Raw genomic sequence first — 21,323 nt, forward strand, 5'->3', positions numbered from 1 at the left:
CTCACCCTAGATCTGAAACTATGAAATATAATGAAATGACAGCTAAATCCAAAAAAAAAAAAAAAAAAACATTCAAACCAGACACACACTCAAAGAATTTGCCTCCTCCCTTGAGAATTGCATTTACAAATATCTGTGGACTTAGAGCTAACTCAGATGATGTCGGATCATTTCTCCTAGCAAACTCCACGAATATCTTAGCACTATGTGAAACTAACTTGCACTCCTCCATCCCATCTAACCACTTTAACATGTCTGGTTATCTTCCATTTGTCATAAAGACTGACAGACACATGCATGGACTTGGAGTTTATATTCGTAACACCCTCTCCATGTTTAGGGAATCTAAACTAGAATCAGGTGACTAGGCCTTCATGTGCTTTAAACAAACTTTACAACATAGCGTTAGCTACCTGTATTTTCTTTATCGCTCTCCATCAATCCAGGACTGTCTCTGACAGCATAGTTGTAGCACTCTCCCTTGACACTAATGCCCAAATACATGTATTTAGTGACTTTAAGGCCCACCACAAAAAATGGCTTGGCTTTTCTAACTACACTGACGCAGCTAGTAACGTCATCTATAATTTTGCTATATCCCATTCCTTGACACACATTCCCGACCAGTCTCCCAGATCATCAGGACCAGCAAGCCTCACTTCTAGATCTATTTCTGACAACAGTTCCTGAGGATTGTGTATCACTCGGGAATGCTGATCACGCTGTGATAATGATAGATATCACTCTAAACTCTCGACCCCAAGTTGAAGAGCCATTGCTCCAAATAACAAGTACTACAATAAAGCTGACTAGGAGGTCATTAGAGATCACATCAGATGGGAAAATATCTTTTTTTTTCTTCCTGCAGAACAGTGCATAAATTAGACCATTGAATGGTTCAAAGCAGCAATTGAAGCACATGCTCCTACATGGACGTTCTATAGCAAACCCCACTTTCCCCAATGGTTTATTTCTACTTGCACAGCTGCCACTGCTCAGAGGCAACATGCATACTGTACATTTATCCGGCATAAGTACTGTACAAACAAACAAAGTATATAAAAGCTTGAAGTAATTGTAAGAAAGAAGTAGCGACAGTTAAGAATATACTGAAACCACCAGGAAACGCATTGAAGTGCAGAAATTAAAAACTCATGATTTCTGGAAAATCTATAATAGTGTAATAAATAATGGGCAATCAACAATACCCAATCATGAGGTTGTTTGCATAGCAATTGAGAAAGCTAACATGCTTGCTCGTCAGTTTGCCTTAAACTCTACCTTGGACCCAAGAAACCATTCTCTCCTTGATTTTCCTTAGAAGATAGGAACCACACAAGATGATCTAAAAATCACCCCTTCTCAAGTACATGATATAAAAAACCTAAACACCTCAAAAGCATGTGGACCTGATCTCATCCCGACTGTGCTATTAAAAAAAATGCTCTGCTGAGGTTGCTCCAGTTCTCTCTAAACTCTTTAACAAATGCCTTAACGAATCTTGCTTTCCTGACTGCTGAAAAAACTGCTTTTGTGGTACGAGTTTACAAAAACTCTGGCGAAAGAACTGACCCATTAAATTCTCACCCAATTAGCCTCCTCCCTCTTTTCGCCAAAATATTTGAATCCTTAATCAAGCTCTAGTCCACCATCTTACAGCCGCTAAACTTCTGTCTGACACTCAATATGTATTTAGACAAGCCCATTCTACTTAAGATATTCTAACTGTAATCTCTGAACATATATACTAAGCACTGAATAAGGCAGAGGAAGGAAGGGCAGTAGCCCTAGATATATCTAAGGCTTTTGACAGGGAATGGCATGATAGTCTTCTCATGAAAATAAAATCCTATGGTATTACTGGACAAGTACTTAACACTATTAAATCTTTTTTAAATGAGAGAAGAATCCAGGTTGTCCTCGATGGCCGTACATCCAAACAATATGATATAAATATGGGTGTACCTCAGAGATCGATCCTTGGTCCTTTATTATTTCTAATATTCATAAATGACTTACTTGATAAAACTGTCTCTGAGATGAGTATATTTGCCGACGACCCCATGCTCTATAGCAAGCATGTGGGGGAAAACTAATGAGCACATACCTAAGGTAATGGCCGAAACCCTAGAAGAAGACCTTCAGGCAGTAGTGGAATGGGGTCAAAAATGGATGGTAACGTTCAACGCTGCCAAGACAAAGCTCATTTCCTTTAATAATTACATGAAACTTTACAAACCACCAATAGCTATGGCTAAAGATACATTACCTCAAAGTACCTCCTTCAAACTCCTTGGCTTAACGTTCACAGGGAACAAGAGTTGGAATAGATACATCGAGATCATTGCCAAGGCTGCTGCAAAGAAGGTGGACTCTCTCTACCATGCTAGAAAGTAACTTACGCCTGAAAGTATCCTGTACCACTACAAAGCCACCATTTGTTCATGTATGGAGTACTGCTGTCACATTTGGGTTGGTGCATCTGCTACTAGTCTCTCCTTCCTGGACAGGGTTAAAAAGAGAGTCGCCAACCTGATTGGTCCTGAATTTTCATCTTAGCTTCAGCCCTTGTCCCATCGATGAAATGTTGCATCAGTCTGCCTGCTTTACAAGTATTTTAATGGTGGACACTTTAACAAGTACCTCCCCCTCAACGAAAATACCTCCGACAAACCCAACAAGCAAGGAAGTCCCACCCCTATACAGTAGAGATCTCTAGATGTAAGAAAGCCTTCTAGTCTAATAGTTTCTTCCTCAGAACTGCTAGACTTTGAAATTCCCTTCCGAGTTCCTGCTTCCCCAACCGTACTGACATGCAGAAGTTCAAGTGTAATGTGAACAGACACCTTGCTGCTAAACTCTACATAGTACCCCTGCAACTTTGGGCCCAGTACATCAAAATGGTAATGTGCCTTGTTTGGGGTAAAAATGTAATAAAACAAAAAGAAAAAAATGGTAAAACCAAACAGGAAAACCATGTAAAAAAATTAATTAATTATACTTATGGAGTCAGAGTCAGATAAAAAAAATTCTGACTTCGACTCCAACTCCTAGTACTTTTAGAAATCCGACTCCGACTAAAACCTCCGACTCCTTCCAACTCTGCAACCCTGGTGCTGGCTGGTCATCAAGTGGTGCTACTTCCATGAAATTATGTACATTCTTCAGAAAAAAAAACTGAAAATTATCGGCATGCAATCTTAGACGTGGGGTCATGAAAATAGCTATATTTTGATTTCTGTTATTCTATGCTTGAAGTAGACCTCAAAAATTGATTCCTTGTCAAATTTTACTATAATAACAACTGTTCCTAGTCAATTTATATTTGTATTTAATGAATCAAAAGCGAATTTCCCCAAAATCGGTCGTCTAGCCCACTGTGTAAGGAACCGTTTTAGATCCCCATACTAAGCTCTCTTCAGCTGATACCCAGCCGACTGAAGAGAGCTTGATATCTGGATCTAAAACGGTCCCCAATTATCAAGTTTGAAACCGACAGTACTGATGACTTATCTAAACTTTCTGAAAATAAAAATATAAATAATACGCTCTTATTTTTGGAATTTTTTCCTTATAATAGAGCACTCTGCCAGAATCCTTTTTTTTCCCAAAATATAACTAAGTAAATATATAAAATAAAATACACATCAAGTGCGCTTGAAACCAAATTACAACGTAATATTAGGAAAATAAACAAATATTTTACTTGTTTGTAATTTATCAAATATATTTCAGAGGTATACTCCATCTTCAGTGCGTTGTTTTGTTACTTTTTTTTTCCTTTTCTTCTTCCTTGCCATGTTGTACATTTGGAGAAAGAAGTCTGTATAGAGCCGCGCGTTGTATCTGGCTTCTTTCTCCAAATGTACAACATGGCAAGGAAGAAGAAAAGGAAAAAAAAAAGAAACAAAACAACGCACTGAAGATGGAGTATATCTCTGAAATATATTTGTGATAAATTTCAAACAAGTAAAATATTTGTTTATTTTTCTAATATTACGTTGTGATTTGGTTTCAAGCGCACTTGATGTGTATTTTATTTTATTCAAATTAAAACGTTTCTATTAAACTGATTCTTGACGTTATTCTCGCGTTACCTACGCACAGTTCAAACATTTCAAAATACAACCGCCAGATACAACACGCGGCTCTATACCGACTTCTTTCTCCAAATTCATTCTTAAGTACACATATAAATAAATAAAATCAATTATAAAATGCACTTAGGTTTAACACTTTATCGCAATTTCAGTTTTATCTGATCATCAGAAGTGTAGTGTCATTTGTGTTTTGGTATCGATAAGGTGAGATCATGAGAGTTATTTATCCACTAGTATAGGTACCCAGTGTTGCCTGGGTTGACATGAAGTCCCGTTTGAACCACACCTGTATACTAATCATTTTCATCATGGGCAACGTGGATGCCCCCCACAACAAAAATAAAAGAACGGATGAAAACCTGCAAATGTAATCACCCCAAAAAAAAAAATGAAGTATGTGATATCCTCTCCACCAGATACTTCGGCAGAAGGGCTACAAAGAGAAGAAACTATTCTCCGGATATTGAGTACTAGAAAGAACCCCTCTCCCCCAACAAACAATAATTAAAAATAAATCATTACAACTTTTGTTTCAATAAGAATAGCTGTGAATGCCTGTGCAATCAAAAAAAAAAAAAATCTACCAAGAATTCCAAAAACAATTAAATTAAATTTTTCGTCATTTTATATTCCTAATGTAATCCTACCCCACCCCCCAAAAAATTGAATTTGTCATATTTTGGGGTTCATTTTGCTTATAAAATTGTTAGGTGAAAGTACAGAATGGTCTCATATAAAATAATTAAATTCATTGTTATTTTATGTTTCAAATGTAATTTCCGCCCCCACCACCACCACAAAAAAAAAAAAAAAAATTGTATTTGTCATGTTTTGCCTCCCATCGATCACCAAACTTGAAAAAATGCTAGAGATGACATGTCTCGTTGACCGCTTTGTGGGTGCTCATTTTACGTTAAATTTATATAAAAAAGTGATCCCCCACACTAAAATGTCAATTTTCTTTTTTTTCAAAATTTCTTCTTTTATATTATTTATAAAGATGGCTTAAACGTATTACGCCCCAAAAAAGTAGGTCTTAATTTAGAGGTTAAACGACGCTGGATCACGTCGTAAAAAGTGACCATTTTTAATTTAAGATATTAAATAAATTATAAAGAAAATCTGTTTCGCAGGCAATTAAACACACTTGCTATGGTATAATTATTATAATAAATCCTGGGCAACACCAATTAAATTTTATAAACAAACAAAAAGGAGCAGATAATGTATGGGATTATGGATTTTGCTCACATGGAAAATTGGCCCTGTATCTGACTAACTGCCCTTGTGGGGATGCAAGTAAATGAGGACATCAGTTTTAATTATTTTTCTCCAACCCCATACCCCCCCCCTTTCCCTGGACTATCAACATTGAAAATAAGGCAAAATTATGTATTCTGGAGAAGAAATTTTTCAAAAAACAATTTATGAATTATATCGGCGTACTTATAATTTACATGACCAAAGAAAACTACTAAATACAGTGTAAGAAACGGATAACCCAACAATCTATATAATTATAAAACTCTAATGACCTTGTAACGGGTGTTGTAACCCAACATCCGGTTTACGACTTCCGGTTGCGCATGTGTACATAAATATAAACCCATAACAGCGTAAACAAGTAAACACAAATCGCTGGACCGGTTTCGTTCAAACAAACGGATGTCTTTAGAAAAGCGAATATCTTAAATCTATTGAATAAAAAACTTCAAGATATGTGATTACAAATAATACGTATAATCATCGACCTGTTTCATATATACGATATATATTATACTAAATAAGCAATGCAACAATAAAACTATTGTTTTACTGTGTACGTTTTCAGCGTCCCAATTTTTTCACGTTTAAATTATGCAAATAAACAATTGTTAATAGTTTCTGCTGTTTTTTTTTTTTACACCGTTCATTTCCATATTACGTTTAAGTTATTATAACGCAATTTTCCTACAAATAAATCTTCTTTAACCCATTGACAACCATAAGAGCATTTTACATCTGTGATTTACGCGACAATAAAAGGTATTGTGTTACTGTGTACGTTTTCAGCGTCCCAATTGTTCTTTTTTTTTTTTGCGTTTAAATTAAAAGATATGTCAAAATTTGAATTTTAAGTATTATGGTATCTGTTCAGTGCACATTTACCTATAAGTATGGCAAACCACTTATAATTCAATGGCTGTAAGTTTGTTTTTTTTCAAAAATAGACAATTATAAACTGAACAACTCATAGAAATCTATCTATATTCTTTTTTCATTTCAATATACTTCCATAGAAATATTTCTGTTATGTCACAAAAAACTATTTTCTTTATGTCACAAGTGTCACGCTCATACATTAATTCCATAGCTAATATAACATACTGACCCAACGGGTCACAGGGAGTCTAGTAACAAATAAAAAGGTTACTTAAAAATTAAGAATCGAAAAAATTTCCTCCAAATTAAAAATAAAAATAAGAATTAAACTATCAGTTATTCCCCTTTGGTTTTCTGGTTTGAAAATTAAACACTTTCAGATTTCAGATAAAATAAGTTAAATCAAATATAAATTGAAATGAAAATAACCTGATTAATTGAATTTTAAATTATATTTTTGAATAATACAGTTGAAACGAGGCTATTATATCGAATAAGTAATATCATCAAACTAATTATTTAAATAGATTTAATTTAACGTGATATGCTAATGACCGTAACTCAATCAATGTAGATGTAATTTGAAGAATGCTATATATAGAAATTATGCATAACATATGTCTCTTTTGACAGAAGTATCCTATCATGGGCATTAATATTTCTTGACCAGGAGAGGTGTACACACACTATAGACACTTTATATTTCTTTGAACATTGGGGTTGTACACACAGACAAACACACACACACTACTATTATATATATATATATATATATATATACTAGCAAAAGTACCCGTCGTTGACTGGGTTCAAAAACAGCCTACAGAAAATGGACTCTGATTTATTAAAGTATGATAGGTTATGAAAAGGAAGGGTTGTAAATTTTGGTTGAATTTAGGGGTATCAAAACCAAAGCAAAATGATGAAAGTAAAAATAAAATAGATAAACCCCATAATTTATTATACCATACCTGTTCACACTGAAACACTTATCACAATATTCTGTGGATCTATATTAAAAAACCTTCTTAAACTTTGTGACATATTTCCATTCTATGGAGGTCAGGTGCGAACGAACACCCCATAATTTTATTATACCATATTTCTTCAAACAGAAACATAATTATCAAAGTATACTTACACAGATAGATATGAAAAGTGTTTATTAAAGTTTGTGCCTATTTCCATTCTATGGAGGCCAGGCGCAAACGCAGACCCCACAATTTTATTATACCATCCCTATTTAAGCTAAAACATACTTATCAAAGTATTCTTATGTACATCTATATCAAAAACACTTGTAAACCTTTTTTTTTATTTTTTTATTTCCATACTTTGTAGACCAGGCACGAACGCAGACCCCACAATTTTAATGAACCACTGTTCTGCCAGATCAAACATACCCATTCCTGTGTCTCAAAACATCTTCTATCATTATATGGAATCAGTTTTTTAAAATAGTCAACCATATAGGAGCCTATTCGTGACCAGACACACACAGACATTCAGCTTTATATATATATATATATATATATATATATATATATATATATATATATATATAGAGAGAGAGAGAGAGATGTTTTGTTTTGTTTAATATTTATTGACTAGCTTAGTGCTTGACATTGCCAAGGAGTTAAGGTGGAGAATAATGTCTATAGCACAACAATAGTAACAGTTGATTTCTTACAGGCAATGCTGTGAGTCAATTTAAAAAAAAAAAAAAAGTTGACATTTTACTGTCATACTTGCAAGTCTATATATATATAAAAGTGTGTGTGTGCGTGTGTACATTTCCCTACGCAACAACTTTGGCAATTTTAAGCCTACAGATTTGAAATTTGATATACAGAGTACTGAGATTTGGAAAATCGATGTGATTGGTTTTCGGACAGAAATTTGGCGATTAAGGAGTCAAAGTTCAACGATTTACCTTTGAGAACTCTACCAAACTCCTCCTACAATTTTGGGTCTAAACATGTGAAATTTTAGATATAGGTTCCTTGGACATGGATCTAACTTAATAACTTTATTTGAGTCCTAAACAATAAATTTTAAGGGGGCATAATAAGGGTCAAAGTTAAAAAAATTTACCGTTTTTTTTTTGGGGGGGGGTGCTCAGCATATACCTAAAAACACCCAGGCAACGCCGGGCACCCATTGCTAGTTACTTAAAAAAATAAAACCATCCAAGAATATGAACATATAGAAAATAATCTAAAAAAGAAAAAAAAAAAAAAAACCTGCTAATTGATGGAATTAAATTTCTGCAGTGATTCAGTCGATTTGTCATCAGTGTAAGTAATATGTTGAAAGTTTCATTTTGAAAAAGAAATGCACAGGTTACTGTTCTCGAAATTACAATTTCATATCAAAATACTTTCAGTTGGTCCAAATTACAAACACTATCTTTACTTTTTTTACTAGATGTTTTGTGTAGACCTGTATGTGCCAAAAATATTTTAGCCACTTTATTTGGACATTGCAGGATGAACATCTAGTCATTTTTATGTCACTACATGTAAAGTTAAATGATATTTTTTAATCTATGAAATTTAATTTTACAAGTTGAAATACTAATTCAACCAAAAATAACTAATGTCTACTAAAATGCCGCGTTCTATAAAAAAGAAAAACTAAATGGTAATACAAACAAGTGTTCATATCATTGTTCCTATTTACAATGCCTCCCCACGGGACAGAGTTAGACACCAGGGTCGTTTTTTTAATGTGAAGAAAAGGAACAAAAATAAAAATTGTCTCAGTTGTGAAGGATTTCTCCTCCACTGACAGAACAAGAAATTGAAGTGTAGCATCTGAAGAACAGATACTACACTTTGAGATATTAAATTTTTTATTCACTGGAAAAAAATAAAACAATTGGGAAAATGAACAAAAACTTAGGCACAAGGCCAACTCAAAAAGAAGTGAAGTTGGTTGATCCATCTCGTCTCTGTTGTAAATTTTAAATGATTTTTCTCTCGGCCAGCCTCTTTTATCATGGTTACCCTTTAAATTTGTATTTATGTGTGTGTGGTGGGAGGGGGGGGCCTACTTAAGCCCAATTTTAAAACATGCACTTTGATCTTGACCCGAAGGCCAGGTGTTCACACTATTGTTATCTAAAACAAATTCATCATAAATTGTATTTGTTTTTTTCATAAATGTAACAATAGCAATACACATGAAAAAATTGAAATAGCTTAAAATATTTCAATATTGGCATACATAGAAAGCTCTTGATGAGCTAAGAAAGAATCTTTTTAAATTTTTAAAATCCAATTAAAATTAAGGAAGTTACAACTATTTTTGTGCCTCACACGTTTTAATATTTTCCCCTCTTTAAGACCATATACGTTTCGTCACATTTTTTACACTACTTTTTCAGTAAAAATGTCATATCTTTGTTAAAACACAAGACTAAGTAATGAAATTTACCATATAAGTGTATTTTTGTACAAGGAATCAAAATATGCGACTGAAAATATCCCAAATTTCATGGTTTCCAAATAATCTGCAGTAAATGTGCATAAATATGCTGCAATTCCTTAAAAATGCCATGTATCCATAAACAGAAAAGAAGTTGGAGAACTCAAAGTTGAATTGTAATGTGCTTTATGTACAAAAAACTTGAATCTAAACATAGGACCATTTAAAAATGAATATATTGCAATATTTCTTTGGTATTATTGTAGATTAACACCTTCTGTTTAACCCCACCCAATCCCTTCTGATCACCCACCCAAAATGTGATTCTACCTTTTTAGGCAATTATGTATGAAATGCCATAAAAAACTTTAATGAAAGATAAACAAATTATTTTAGAATTTAATGTAAAATAATTCCCCATTACAAATCATTCTAGCATTTTAGGGCAGTTAACTGGTTTTTTTTATGGGCGATAAATCCTGTATGCTTTTTGTTTTATTTTTTTTAAGACGATTATGTGTGGTTTTAAGAGGGTTTCTATGCAATGAGAATATGGGGAGGGTTGCCATTCGGACTTGGAATTAATTGTAGGACTAAGGAAAATTATGTGTGAACATACTGAAGACTTGACAGAAACAAAAACAATATCATGGTTAGTTTCATAAAAATTAAATTTCAAATAAATATCTTACAGAAAGTTATATATATATATGTGTGTGTATTCGACAGGTAAATAAGTCAGCAAATGTTATATTTAGTTTTAATTTAATAAGAAACTGCGTTACGAAATTTTTGAAGAAAATTCCATAAATTTGTTGATTTCTATTTTCGAGGTTGAAGGTGTTTATTCCATAGGCCGTTCATACTACGCTGGAGCAGGTGGTAAAAATACCTTTCGCTTAATAAGTAGAAAAAAAATAATGGGGTTTGTATTACTGTACACAGATTCGAAAAAGTTATCAAAAAGCAAATACATAACAAATAAATGTTATCAAAGGCAAGATAAGTTACTTTTCTACCTAACTGGATATGTTTTTAGTGTTTTTATTTAATGTAACATGTTTATTCAGCTCGAAAAACATACAGTGCTTACCGATGTATAGGATACTTAAAAATGGCGGCCGACTATCTCTTTCACACGGTAAGTTTGGGAAAATGAGTTAAAAATAAAAAACTAGTCAAAATTCTGTTAAAAACTCGCCGAATATATATCCGCCTATGTCACGGTAACATATATTGAGCAAGTTTCTAACAGTATTTTGTTTTGTTTTTTATTTATAACTCATTTTCCCAAACTTACCGCCTCAAAGAGAGAGTCGGCCGCCATTTTAAATTTTCGAATACATAGGTAAACACTGCTTTTTGAGCTGAATAAACATGTTATATTAAATATAAACACTAAAAACATATCCAGTTAGGTAGAAAAGTAACTTATCTTGCCTTTGATAACATTTATTTGTTATATATTTGTTTTTTGACAACTTTTTTAAATCTATGTGTATAGTAATACAAACAAGATTTTCAGACATCTTTTGATTTTGAAAAAACATTTGTGGCTGTTCGCAGTAAAACATTGTTTTAATTCGCTGTTCAAAACTAATGCAATGAATAAAAGTGCATGCAAGCTATATATCTACAAAAGTTTATTTTGTTTTTTTAACCATGTTTTTAAATTTGACCAGAAATATGAGAAATTATAATGGATTCATAATGCCGAATTGGTTGGGATTGTTGTTATTATACATTCTGAAAACCGAATAGTTCTAAACTAATGTTATTCTTATAACAAAATAGCTCTAATTAAACATATCAGAACATTTATATTCATATTTTCATGTTTTTCTTAATTCGTTTGTGAATAAAAATTAAAGAACGCGTGTTGTTTATATTGTGCTATGACTAATACTACAGCTGCTGCTACTAATACTAAATTAATTTGACCAAACTTGAGAAATAGAAACTTTTTTTCGGGTAGGTCCTTTTAAATTATCATCAATTACCGCGGTCCTACTCAACATAGAATAATACTTTTAATTGATAAAGATAGTAAAAAGAATGATTTATTTACTAGTGGGTGTCCGATGAAATTTTTTTTCAAAATGTTCGATACTCGTCATATTAAAGTCTTATTTTTAACACGACAAAAAAAAGAAATGGTCAAAAATATTTCGGACACTTGACAGTATTAAGATTAACACCTCTTTTGATTAGTTTCCAAATTTCATGACAAAATTATTCATACAATCATGGTACAGGCCTTTAGAAAACAGGGAGGGTCATTACAAAACCTTACCGAAAACGCCATTTTACGACGTTTACATTTTTATCACTTTATTTGCTTAAAACTCTTAAAATATATAATGTAAATTCATATTTATTAATTCATTTGAAAGTATATTCATTTCTGAACAAAACAGTAGACTTGAAATGCTTTGGTTTGAAAAATATGGCTATTTTAGTAGAACTACCTTGAAATCTGTGATTATCCAAAGCATTTTTTTCATCCATGTGTATTACTAGTAACAACAGACATGGAAACGAGCGTTCAAGGGTGGCGTATGCGTATTGTAAAAGGTCACCAACATTAACTCGAAATCCGACCGATAGAAAACGAAAAGGTGACATATGCAAATTACGACGTGGTCAAATTTGGACATATAAAAAGCTGGTATTTCTTTCATTGGCAAGAACGTTTTTTGTTAACCGAGTTGTTTGAACGTATGGTAATTCGCATGTCAGTGGAAAGAAAAAACAACAGTTTTTTTTACGTATGTCGAAACAGGAAAAGAAAAGGGATTGTCATTGTTGTATGTGCTGAAAAAATTGCAAGCAAAAGGAAAACATTTCTTTTGCACAAAATTTAATGGTATTCGGCAGTTCAAAGGAAAACTTTAGTTCAACACTTCAAACTATTTCGGCAGTTATCATGGCGAAGATACAACTAAGCAGCGACATGGTGACGCCGTTTACTGGTAAGGGAGACGTAGTGGCATGGTTGAAGAAGTTAAGTTTCATAGCGAGATTTCAAAATAGATGATGTGACAAGCCTACTGCCATTATATCTGGAGGGGAGGTGCATTGGCTTTCTCTTTGGAGATGAGCGAGATAGACATTGAGCGGACAGAGACTTGATTAAAGGAGGCATTCATGGATGGTGCGTTCACAGCATATAGTTAACGATGGTGAAATGGGTTGGCAAGCAGGTGGATGTTTATGAGAACAATATCAGATGGTTGGTTGGACTGTTCTTTTGGGGAGTCAGACTAGAAAATCTTGCCAAACTGTTTTTTGTCACAGGGTTCCCTGATGCCATTTCCATCAAATTCCAGGAGGCACCAAAAATTGAAACCCTAACCATGGGAGACCTAATAGCAAAAGCAAGGGCGCTGATGTCAACCAGCAACGAAAGCCATAACATGGTTGCAACCATCAGTTCATTCATTTGTAAATCTGCTGTTCCTACCGGGAATAGTCCTGGCATAGGAGTAAACTGTTACAGATGTGGCCGTAAGGATCACATAGCAAGAGATTGGCATTGGAAAAAGTTGTTAGAGGATGCTTGTTCGCTGAAACTCAAGAATGATGAGCAATTGTCTTCCGTTTTCCTGCTTTCCAGCTGTCTATAATATGGTTGTCTTCAAGTCCAACGTGAACAAGTTTCTGATGAGCCGTTCCACTTAAGTTAACAAATTTACCGAACTTCCATTACTATCGATTACTATATTGTCCTTTTGACTATTCTACACTCTTTAACCCTTATCCTTGAGTGGCCTATCGACCTTGATAAGTGGTGACGCCTATGTAAAAAAAAAAAAAAGAAAAAAAAGCCTATTAATCTGGCTGTATTAAGGGGAATTAACTTGTCGCTCCAGTGGCAGACCAAGGTGTTGCACATAAAGACTGACTCTGTATGTACACAACTGGGTGTCAGACATTCTCAGCAGGAAATCGCGAGTTCACACCCAGTGAGATACTTATTAGAAGACGACTAAATACCCTCAAAGAACTGAAAGAATATGGGCTCCCAGTAGACGTAACATTGGTTGCGTCAATTCACAACATGGCCGATCAATTGACATGCGTGCAACAATGATGGTTCAATGCTATAAGGATGTAGGATCCGAGCCACTGATCGGTGCAATGCATGTTGCTCAGCTGAACGCAGCCCAGATCATATCCATTCATAGAAATAGTGGACATCCAGGAATGCGATGCACCACTTATTTCGGCCAAAGAATTTGCCCCGTGACGACAAAAGCAGTAGTCAAATTGCCAATACGAACATGTGTGGAATGCCAATCTATAGATCCAGCGCCAGTTCATTGGGAGAAAGGAAAACTGGAGGTGAGCAGCGATTGTGAAATGGACATTACACACTATGATGCTCACCATTTCCTAACTATCACAGATTATGGCTAGCCGTGGTTTTCAGTGTGGAGGCAATTAGCACGGCAGGACTCGGCAACTATAATTCACCAACTGGAAGTGGTCTTTTTTTTTTTTAACATGGCCCACCTCGCGAACTACTGACAGATAAGAACACAGCAAAGAATTCAAGATGTTCGCAAATGAATGGAGCATGAACTTGAGATTTCACTGTGCATATGTCCCGGCTGAGAATGGCATAGCAAAGCAATGCCATCGCACTGTGAAACGGATCGTGGTTAGAATGCACTGTTCCATACCAGAAGCGGTCTACTGGTACAACGGGATTCCAAAAGGCGAGGAGTCATCTTTGATCCCACAAGCCAATGCTATATACTGATACAAGGTTCGGGTAAAAGGAATTGATGTTATGCCACCAGTAGCAGGCCTCGAGCATAGTTCCTACCAAATTGGAGACTGTGTGTGTGAAGGCACCAGAGAATCGGTGTACCACGAAATTTGGCCAGGGTCAGGTAACCAAGAGAATTAGTCCACAGTCTGTCTTGGTAGATGGGATGCCCTGACACATAAAGGACCTGTTCCCCCGATACAATATACTCTCATCAGAAGAAGATTCCAACAGTACATCATCTACAGAGAGTAGGTTGGAAAGTGTGATAGCTGACAATGAAACTCAGAAGATGGTCAATAGGCAGGAGTAAAGGACACGCACGCTCCTGATGAAGCCCAGTTCTGAAGATGCCCCACAATTGCAAAGAAGCACCCGACAAAGATGACCACCACCAAGATTCTATCTGTGTGATCATGAGAGCAGGGAGGAGTATGACAACAGTCATAGAAATAAGCGTCAAAGAGTGGTGTGCGCACATTGTAAAAAGTCACCAACACTAACTCGAAATCTGACCAATAGAAAATGAAAAAGTGACATCTGTAAATTAAGACGTTGTCAAATTTGGGAATATAAAAAGCTGGTATTTCTTTCATTGGTGAGAACGTTTTTTTGTTAACTTTTGAGTCGTTTGAACGTACGGTGAATTTGCGTGTCAGTGTGAAGAAAAAATTAGCTTTTTTACAAACGTCGAAACAGGAAAAGAAAAGGGATTGTTGTTGTTGCATGTGCCGAAAACATTGCAAGTCGAAGAAAAACTGTTTTTGCAGAAACATTTAACAGTATTTGGCAGTTCAAAAGAAAACTTTAACACTTCAGAAAGTTATCTATAATGCTAATATTGTGACAGCAGTGGCATGACATGTACGCAAATGACCAAGCCATAGCACGAGGTGACCAACCAAAATCCAGGCGTATTTTGGAAAGTATCATGAATGAGAGTGATACTTCTAAAACTAAATAAATAAATAATGCAGATGTAGTAGTCAGCACCATGTCAGATTTTTTTTATGGAACCAAATTGCCGAAAAGGGTTATTTCAATTGATAGAGCATTTCTATTTTAATGTCTTACTGTTTCAAATATTTTTATGGAAACATAACATTTCTGGGATTAGTTATCACTATTTTATTTTTGCCAACTTTTCAATTAATTCAATGTTGAATTTGGAGTTCTAGCATTTTTGACCGGCACAGACTTAGGATTAGTGCTGTGGTTAACGAAGGTCATATTTAGAAATAGTTTTTAAATAAAAGGCGAAATTACATCATTGCCCACTTTTTATAAAACAATAGACATGTTATAGAAACAAAATGAAATCCCTCCGTCTGAACAAATGGGAGAGGAATTATTTAATTCAATTTGAAAAAAAACTTACAATAAGACAAGCGAATCCAGAAGTATTTTCAAATCTTAAATTTATTAAGTGCCAGGTAAATACAGAGTTTGTAAATTGTAACAATAAGCAGAGATTTTTCATGAAAGAAGAGTAGTAACTAGGCACCACCAAAAATGGCCAAAAAATCAAGTTGTTGTTGTTTTTTAAAACGAAATTACATTTATTAAAATCCATTATTTCTGTGTAACTTTTTTTTTCCAAAAAGATAAAACCCTGAATTTTATCATATAGAAAGCAGAATAATGTAAAACTTTTTCTACTATTTTTAATTAACTTTGAAATGTTAAATTTCCCCCAAAAGTTAACAATTGGCGTTTTTTGTTTTGCACAAAAAACGTATATAAATAGTTAAAAAAAAACAAAAAAGGTTTTTGAAAGAATTAATTTGTTTATTTCTTGTCTAAGATTTAGGGTGATTTTATGAGAATATGCAAAAATATTATAATATAAGTACCTGAATTTCAAATAATTCTACTTATTCATAGACAACCAGTTACTTCGAGTCGATTTGATTACTCTGTTTACATTTGTACTTAATAAAAAGCAAACTACGGAAGACCAAAAAGCCAAAAAAAAAACTTATTTTTCAGTGACGAAAATTTCAATGCATTATTAATGCTGAGGCTGGCCAGTACCAGATGGGTGACCATTTGTATGAGTTTGGTTTTTAATGTGTATGTGTGTGGGGGCCAGGCTCTCCAAAATGGGGAGGGGGCAATTTAAAGCAGAATAAAAAAAATTATTTCAGCGCGTTTGGTCCACCGTAGCCGAAAGGCAGCAAACGTTTCCAAACTGGATCGAAAAAATGATGACATTTTTAACACAAAGGGCACAATATTTATCGAATTTTTTTTTTGTATCGATTCTTCAAAGCATGCCCTGTTTAATAATGGTCATACATTATTCGGCTCGCTAAAAAGAAATTGTTAATTTATTTATCAAAGATTTTAAAATGGCTTTTTTTCGTATAAATATTTAAAAAAAATTTTTTGTTTTGCTTAACTTAAATTAATTATTTTACTTAACATATTCACCGAATTTCACACTTCAAAACTCAAAAGCGGGATAATTAAACACAATCGAAGTTCTGATATTCAGACATCAAAATAAGGTATGCAAATAAGTTTTTTGTTGTTTTTTTTTTTTGTAATCTATAATCCCGTCCCTTACAACAACATAATATGTTTTGTTCAGTTTCAGATGATTATTTTAAGCATATTTGGAACCACCTCAAAACAAGGGGGGGGGTTGTAAGCAAAAAAAATATATATATATATATATATATATATATATATATATATAAATATTGTTTATGAAAAATAAGTACACTGTTATAAAGTTCATTCTTCTCTTAATAATCGCTGAAAATTTCGTATTGATTGGATAATTAGTAGATTTTTAAAAAGACGATCCGTCAAAAAGTACTTGCCTGAAAAAAGGTTAATTTTCGCATAAAGATAAAAAAAAGTTTAATATGATTCCTATTAAAAAAAAAATTAAATAAAAACTAGAAATCATCATCTCGAAAGAAACAACTGATGTTACGTCCTCCTAAGAGACCGGTGGCCACGCCCACTTTGCTCCATAGAACGCACAACTTGAGTCGGAAGTTGAATCATACCCGCAATTATTATGATTAATTTAATGATCTCACTCGAATATACAGGCATGATGTGGATAAAGTACAAAAAGTTAAAAAATTAAAATAAAAAATAAATAAAATAAAATGACAAGTTTACCATACCAACGATATTGCTATTGAAAAGGGCAGTCTTTTTAGATGAGATTTTAAATTTCAATTAATTACAATACCTTTAAAATATTTTTAAGATTTTTACGTTAAGTTTATGTTTTTACAAGAATTAGTATTTATTTATTTTAGAATTAATAACACTTAAACTGGTATAGTCCCTATTTACTTGTCTCGGTCAGTGAAAGAAAGTAACTGAAGTTTAGTTATTTTCCTTCACTGATAAAGGACCGAAAATATAGTATCAGAACAGCTAGCCAGAGGTAACAAAGCTCTACGAGAGCAAAGTTAGATAAGTTGTTTTTTTAATGTAGGGAAAATTCAGTCTCAAAAAAATAAAGGGGGGGGGAACGGCGGTGATTGCCGAAAAACAATCAGCTGTATATTTTAGGCAAAGAAATAATGAAAAAAAAAATTAGGAAATTTTGAACTAATTTTAATTATAAATAATTTTTAAACAAAAATCAAATAAATGATTTGATTTTTGTTATTTCTGCGCTTTATGAACTGTGCTGAAATAATAACGTGGAGTATTGTTGTCATATTTCGGCTGGTGCTACTAGTCGCTCCTAGACAAGGTTCAAAAGAGAGTCGCCAATCTGATAGGTCCTGTCCTGAACTGTCATCTACGCTTCAGCCTCTGTCCCATCGACGAAATGTTGCATCCCTCTACCCTCTGCCTGTTCTACAAGTATTTTAACGGTGAATGCTCTGACGAACTACAAGCACTTGTGCCCCCACGACGTAAACATCCTCGACAAAGCCGGCAGGCAGCTAATGAGCTAAATCCCCCCCCCCCACATAGTATCCCTAGATGTAAAATATCCTTCTACTCGAGTAGTTTCTTCCCCAGAACCGCTAGATTATGGAATTCCATTCCAGGTCCCTGCTTTCCCAATTGTAATGACATGCAGAAGTTCAAGTGTAACGTGAACCATCAACCGACATCTTGCTGCCCAACTCCCTACATAGCATCCTAGTAGCTGTTGACCCTGATAGTAACCCCCCTACACCACTTGTTTGGGGTGAAAATAAAAAAAAAAATTTTAAATAAAATTTAAAAAACGTTAACACGGGGAGGAGGATACTTTGTAACTATTCTTTATTTTCACCTAACATTTTAATAAACAAAAATACTGTAAAAATTCAGCTTGGAAATCCTCTCTAAAAAAATCTTTTTTAAATAGCACAATCCGCATTTTGCATGAAGTAATTAAGGAGGCATAACTTTTATTTTTCAAGACAAATATCTTGTAAAATATCTTCTAAAAAGTTCGTTATAAAGATTTTCAAGTTCAACTTTAGAATTGCTGAAAAAAAATCACTTATTCTCAGTTGAAATGTCAATTACATATTTTGAAATAAAATTGTACCTTGCTTTATAAAGTCTAGAATCTGAACCTTTAGATGTTTTTTTGTTGACGATTATTTTTAAATTAGAAACTAGCTATATTTCAACCTCCCATCTTCGTTTTTAAATTCGTTAAATTCCGTAAAAACAAAACAAAAAAACTTGCTTTTGTATAAAATTAATGTTAAAAGTTCGTATTTCAAAAAGTAAAATGGCCAAAAGCGATTAAAACATTGATTTAAAGTTATGTATTCATCATTATAATTAATTATATTTCAGAACTAAAAATTTAATTTAATAACAAAATGTGTATAAAAATCAATCGAAATGCGAGCGATTTTCCAATGGTCCAATTGATTGAAACGATGTCGAACAAGATCAACTATAGAAGATACTTGAACTTATGCGATATTCGTGTTATTATAGAAATAACACAAGAGGTTTTGTTTAAAAAACAACTTATAAAAAATTCAAAATTAACACAAATGAAATAAATAACTTGCTTGTACGATGTTTACAGTGAAATCGATATAATATAATATTAGGATAGAGTTTAAAAACAATGAAAGGAAAATGTAATCAGCTATATATTCATTTACAATAAAAACTTGTTTCAGGCAAAAAATATTAAATTTTAATCTTTGTCCCAACACTGTCAAAGAAAAAAAATATTGAGAGAGGGAGAGTGTGTGTGCGTGTGTGTGTGTGAGGGAGAGTTGTGTGTGTGAGAGAGATTACACGTCAACATACTGAAAAAATTAAATAAAATATGTTTGACTGGGGTGCTCACTTTATTATATAAATATAAGGTACAATAGTTATCCACTTCCTGATCGGAAAACGTTGTTGATCACTCAATTCTTGAACACACAACGTAGAACAGAACGAGTAACCATTTTCTTTTCAAAGTGGCTATATTTTAAAAACAAAGCTATGTGGTCAAGAATAAGGTGATCATCCCCCCCCCGGTATTTCCAGGCGTAATCATAGGGAAAAGAATCATTTTTTTTATTTTTTCAGTTGACAACCGTGTAAAAGTAAGAGATAAAATTTTACAAAAACTAAAATCCTATCGCATTGAAATATTAAAAATTTGGTCATTGGCAACATTTCTTGTTTACTATTTTTTAGTTCAATGCACAGATCGTCCGCTCAGAAAGCTAGTGAAAGCATAACTATTTGGCTTGATTATAACAGATGGTTAGATATGCAAAACACTTCAGATAATATCTGTTGTTAAATAAGACTAATTAAAAAAAAAAAAATTAACTGTCCATATTTATTTACACAAAGTTTTTCGCTTCAACATGATTTTGTTTTTATATATTATAAAAAGAAATGGCTGAGGCATAATTTTTAAGGTCGAAAAACCTTACGCTAATTAAATAAAACTTTGGGTTTGTATTACCGTACACATAGATTCGACAAATTTGCCAAAACAAAAAACAAATATATAACAAATAAATGTTATCAAAGGCAAGATAAGTTACTTTTCTACCAAACTGGATATATTTTTTGTGTTTTTATTCAATGCAACATGTTTATTCAGCTCGAAAAGCATAGTGTTTACCGATGTATTGGAAAATTCAAAATGGCGCCCGACTCTCTCTTTAACACGGTAAGTTCGGGAAAAGGTGTTATAAATAATAAACTAGATAAAATAGTGTTAGAAATTTGCTCAATATATATTACCGTGACATAGGTTGACATATATTCGGTGTTTTTTTAATAGTATTTTATCTAGTTTATTATTTATAACACCTTTACCCAAACTCACCATGTTAAAGAGAGAGTCGGACGCCATTTTGAATTGTCCAATACATCGGTAAACACTGCATGTTTTTCGAGCTGAATAAACATGTTACATTGAATAAAAACACAAAAAATATATCCAGTTTGGTAGAAAAGTAACTTATCTTGCGTTTGATAAGATTTATTTGTTATATATTTGTTTTTTTTTTTGGCAAATTTTTCGAATCTATGTGTACAGTAATACAAACCCAAAACCTTTTAAGAAAGAAAAGGTTAGTGATAGAGCATACCTAATTGAATTTCAATTAGAAATTAAAAATATTATTTTCTGTTCATTAACGACGGAAAATGAGGAAAACAGATTTTTGAAATAATAGAAATAGGATCGTGGTCAAAATATGGGGGATCGGTTAATATGAAATCCAAATATAAAAATTGATCCAGCAGTTTTAATGCATTGGATTTATTTATAAATTCAAGATTTTATTTTTCAGATTTGACAAACCCATCCAGCCATTCGGGTTCTGATCAAAGTGTAGTGCTTAGTCCTCAACCAAAGGAAGAGACATTTTATTTATTTCTGTCCCACTTCAGAGCACACACCCCTTTTTGAGAACTAGATCCCC

At 33.4% G+C, this 21,323-nt stretch overlaps 1 protein-coding gene across 1 annotated transcript in view; it reads right to left on the reverse strand.

Moving 5' to 3' along the window:
* LOC145255726 (sorting nexin-6-like) overlaps positions 1–21,323 on the reverse strand; it is a 166,875-nt gene that overhangs the window by 144,857 nt on the left and 695 nt on the right. The window lies entirely within an intron of this gene.

This window comes from Euprymna scolopes, chromosome 31 (genome assembly GCF_053919585.1).
Source record: "Euprymna scolopes isolate OS-2025 chromosome 31, ASM5391958v1, whole genome shotgun sequence".
In the NCBI taxonomy this organism is placed as follows: Eukaryota; Metazoa; Mollusca; class Cephalopoda; order Sepiida; family Sepiolidae; genus Euprymna; species Euprymna scolopes.